This window comes from Numenius arquata, chromosome 12, assembly GCF_964106895.1.
Source record: "Numenius arquata chromosome 12, bNumArq3.hap1.1, whole genome shotgun sequence".
Classification (NCBI taxonomy): Eukaryota; Metazoa; Chordata; class Aves; order Charadriiformes; family Scolopacidae; genus Numenius; species Numenius arquata.
In genome coordinates, this window is record NC_133587.1 from 40,219,601 (window position 1) to 40,224,610 (window position 5,010).

Sequence of the window (5,010 nt, forward strand, 5' to 3'; positions counted from 1 at the left end):
CCTGTGGTCTGAGCTAGAAGGGAAAGGAAGAAGATAAAAACAAAATAACTATATAATTGGATACAACAGTAAGTGTGCTATTCAGCTGGGTTCCTCTTACCGTCAGCGGAGGTTTAATACAGATAATCAGAGACAGTGTCTCTCTCTCTTGGCTGACTATGAAGGGAGCACAGCTGTAGTTATCAACAGTTAGGTGGGATGAACCCCCATTCCCAGGCTGTCCATGCTCATGGAGGGCCAAGCAAAGTGTGGGATCACAGCCCAGCAAAGACTGGATAGGGGACCTTTGCTCTGGTGTGGGATTAGTTTTCCCCTATTCGAATAGGTGGAAAGGATTCACTGGGTGTTTGCCCTGACATCAGTACTGCTTTGTTCCCACCATGGCACAAGGGGTGGCAGAGACAGCAGGGGACCTCCAGGAGATGCACGCCCTCCTGGAGCAGCCACTGCAGTTCAGGTCCAGTACCCTGGAGCACTGGAAGCCTAAGGAATGAAGCCCTTCCATTTCAGGATGAGATTTATGTCTAAATTCAGACACCTGCAGGTATCTCAGGGCAGGGCACCAGCCTCTCAGATCCGCAAAGGTCAACAGAGACATAACCAGTACAGTCAGCAGAGCATATGGAGTGAACCAACTGATGACCCAGATGTCTACTTAACACATAGCCGAGCAGCTCCCCAGGCTCTGCTGCCTGTACAAGGAAGAGGTAGGTTTCAGTTGCCCACACAAAGGTCTCTGGTGACATTTGAGATGTTTTTGGTATCTCCAGCTGCCCCTCTGATGGGTGACGGTCTCCCTGTCGTATCTACTGTCTGTGAGAAGAAAAAAGGACTACCCTTAGCTATGCTCCCTCTTCCTGCTGCTTGGATAGCTGAGGTTTTGCTCAAGAAGCAAGTTCTGAACCCAGCCTGTTTACAGCAATCCCCTGAAGCAAATCAAACCCAAAACCAATGTACGTGAAAGCCCTGGGTCACATCCTAGCAGAGCTGGCTGGCCCGTGGGGCATGGCAGGTGCCTCCTGAGCAGCTCGGCTCCGATGGAGCGGCCACAGGACAGATTGTGTTTGTGCAAGGGCAAGACCCATACCAGCCGTTCCCGTATGAGTCAATCTTGCTCACGAATCAAAGCCCAGCTCTGAGAGAAAACACGGCTCACTGATTTCGGTGTTTTGCATTCGTTTGCTTCACCAGCGCGCTCCCTTGATTTGCATTTGCTCATGCCAGACTGAACGATTGTACTATGTTAAAAACAACAGCAATAACAACAACTTGATTGACTGCATTTTCTTCTCTGTCTCTGGATGAAAAGGCTGCACTGATTGTAGGCCACGGCCTCCCCTGCGCTCCTCTGCTCAGCTGTAGGAAACCGCCTACAAGAAGGAGCGGTGCCATGGCTGCCTCAACTCGGCACAACTGAGCCACAACAAGATGAAAAATAACAGAAGCTATTGCGCAAAGCCATAGAAGAAGCTTCTTCTGAAGGAGGAAAACATCAAAGACAGATGATCCCCCACCAGAAGGCGTGTTTATTGCTCGTGTTAAGAGGGCATGGAGAGACGTGCTGCACTTGGCACCGCAAAGTCACAAGAAGCCACAGTCCTTTTTCCTGAAGAGTTTGCACACTAAGTAAGGGCACAAAAATTGCTGTTCTGGTCAGGAACATTGGTCCATCCAGGTCCCCCATAGCCCATAGCTGCCAGATCCTGGCTTCTTGCGCAGATGGTAGAGAGATGCAGGTACCTCCAGGGGTGTTTTGGGTGCAAACCCAACACCTCTCTGCTAACTGAGCAAGCGCCCGCAGTCTGGCAGCACTCAAACATGCTCGCTTCTTCCTGAACACAGATATATCTGAAGGACTGTGGAAGACTCAGTCCATGTGGCCTCATGTACCTACCAGGAGCATATTCAGCAACCTTCACTTCCCTTTCAGTTCCTCCATGTAGCTTCCAGGCAAGAAGACAAACAACAAGGAGAAAAAAAGAAAATTTTCAGCTCAATTCCCAGAAAGGAAATTGAGACTCAGGCAGATCAAAAGCCAGATCCAGGAAGATATATCAGTGTCTACAGGGGAGGTAAGCACTTTTCGGAATGGGGTCCTGACTCACCTACTGTGAAGTCCATGGCTATCAGGAACTGAAACCAAAAGCATGATCCCAGTTCAGATTTTAACAAAAGACCTTTCATTTCTTTTTAATATGGCATTTGAAAAGTCCCTATCAAAGAAAAAAACAAATGAAGCCTCCTTCCCTCGGCTATCTTTTAAATTTATTTAGGGTTTTTCCTTCCAACATCAAAACAGGAAAAACCTGAAAATAAAGCCAATTAAAGATGTTTGTGTGTGAGGGAGAATTCAGGGGGGCGGTGATGAAGCTTTTTAAGCAAAAGTGACACTGCTCCCTGTGGAAGGCAGCAGGCGTTTTGCTCTTCTGCTACAGCACAGGAAACCGGCAGCTGGCCAGCTGTGAGACACAGCTGGCTCCCTGCTTCTCCCAGCATCCCAACCTCTCCAGTTGGAAAAGTTAACCCAAAGGATGCTGAGATTCCTCCACGCACAGACAGCTGTGTGGGACAAAACCCTCTGAAAGCCGGCAGCGCTCTACCAGTTCCCACCGAAATGTCTTTGACTGGAAACGGGGATATTGGATCTCCTCCACCCCTGGTTCTCCATCCCAAACTTGCTCCTTAACACCAGTCCCTACTTTTCTGGGAAATGCTGTCCCTCCCTTCCTCCTTAGTCATTAAACTGGGGGAAGTCTGAAGCACAGACAAGGTTGGCTGCTTCTTTGGGCTCCAGCTTCTTTCAGCTGGTGGCCAAGTTAGAAATAATAGGAATATGACTTATATAATCAGACAGCTCATTTCATTAATGATTTAATGTGGGTTTTTAATCAGATGATCCCATAATTCAACTTCTGCCCAGACACAAAATCCAGTATTTATGGAGTGAAAAACCTCCCATCTGTGCTGAAATCAAGACGGGTAGAAACATTTCTCATTTAAAAAGAAAAAAAAAAAAAGGATGTTAAGAGACTTGGGCTCACTGTGGGGTTTAAACAGCAGCGTCTGGGTCAGTTCCTATCTAAATCAAACCAGTTTTGCCCAGTGCTAGGTGAAACACAAATTGGCAAGAAGAATGAGTCAACTGTCTCTGCGGCAGGAATTCACCAGAAAAAAAAAAAAACTAGTTATGGGGATGGATGTTTTCTTCCTTGTACACAGACACAGCTCTACCTCTGAAGGGGGAAGAGAGGCACTAAAGCAGCTGTAGCTCCCCTCTTTGCCTCCACGTTAATAACATTCAACTACTCATTTTCCACCTCCAGGTTGAGCGACCCTATTTCTACCATTTCCTGGGACTCTTGCAACCATGGAAAGAGGAGACAAGTTCACACCATGAACATGGGCTGAGAGGTGGCCGCTACGTAACAAGGACAACTGCTGGTTTGGAACTGCTCTGCTGGAGCATCACCACATGGTTCAGATACTATAAGTTAAACTGCAAAGAGCAAATGCTGCTGTCGAGTGAGGGTAGAGGACCTGGAGACCCAATGACGGTGGCCGAATGTCACAGCCAGGACAACCTGGAGCCTCCAGAGGTAAAAGCAAAGCCTTCCCTAATGCAATCTCGGTGACAAAGCTTGTAGGTGAGGGCAGATGGGTCTCTGCCCCCTTCACGTGCTGCCAAAATTACAGCAATACTCCTCCTTGCTAAATATGATCCCCATCCCCTCTCCAACCACCACAGTGTGGGGAAAAGCTTCACCTTCAGGAAGGACTAGATGACTAATTAAGTGTCAAGGTCACTCCCAAGATTGGTTAATGAATTACAGTTGGGGTGGAAGTGCCAGCAATCACTACTTCATTTTGGTCAACCTGGTACGTGTTGAGAAAGCAGACCTTGCCAGAGGTTTCCTCAGGCAGACTCAGGCTGTTTGGGTGGGGAGGGAAAATAGGGACTCAGAAGGGGGATAGGAGATAATTTCAAACTCCCGAGGTTCATTCTGAATTGAGCCTGATTTGGCTTGTCTGGGGTTTGGCGACACACTTACTCGGCTGTAGTCACGGTAATAAAAAAAAAAAAAAACAACAACCCAGTGAAATGACTAATGCTCTGTACAGCTTCGGGAAAATAGGAAGCAGCTGTGGCTCCAGCCTTTCCAGGCTGAAAGGCCTAATTATTGGGAATACTTGGACTGCCACTAGATGAGGTAAACCAGGGCTGTTGAATTGCTTTCATTGTCTCCATTATAGCTGGGCATCTGGGCCCAAGTAGGTGCCATTTTTTGTTTGCAGGGAGGACAGCAGTTAACTCTTGTTTTGCCCAGAGGAATGAAATTCAACGTTGAGTTTCCTTGTGTGGCTCATCAGCTACTACCTGGGGCCATTGCTTTGAACAGTGACTGCCCCTAGTGAGTGACTGTCCAGAAGTACAACACTCAACCAAAATAAGCTGTCTTTTATTTTCCTGTTGCAGGAGGAGAAAAAGAGGCTTTTATCGACAGTGGAGCAGGCTGCCCAGGGAAGCGGTGGAATCGCCATCCTTGGAGGTATTTAAAAGATGGATAGATGTGGTGCTCAGGGACATGGTTTAGTGGTGGTTTTGTCAGTGTTAGGTTGATGGTTGGATGTGATGATTTGAAAGGTCCCTTCCAACCTAGAAGATTCTATGATTCTATCTCACATGGAAATGATGTGTAGGGAGGTCCAGCAATGGGGCTTGTCTTCTCTCTCATGTTGCCACACACTCAGGCGCATAATATCTTTCTCCAATCTTTTGGCAGGAAGGCAAAGTTTGCATAGGTGGGAGCACCTGCGACATACATCTCCATGTGCGTATGAGTGTGCTGGTGACAGCTCCTGTCCTCTTGCACGTTTGCGAGAAGGGCTGCAATCAGAGAAGCTGAATTGCATTACCCATGTTCGATGTGCTGGGATGTGGTGAGGCCGGGAATGCGGTATGTGCTTTGGGGGGGTGGCAAAGGAGGAAAAAGTAGAGCTCATCTCATCTCC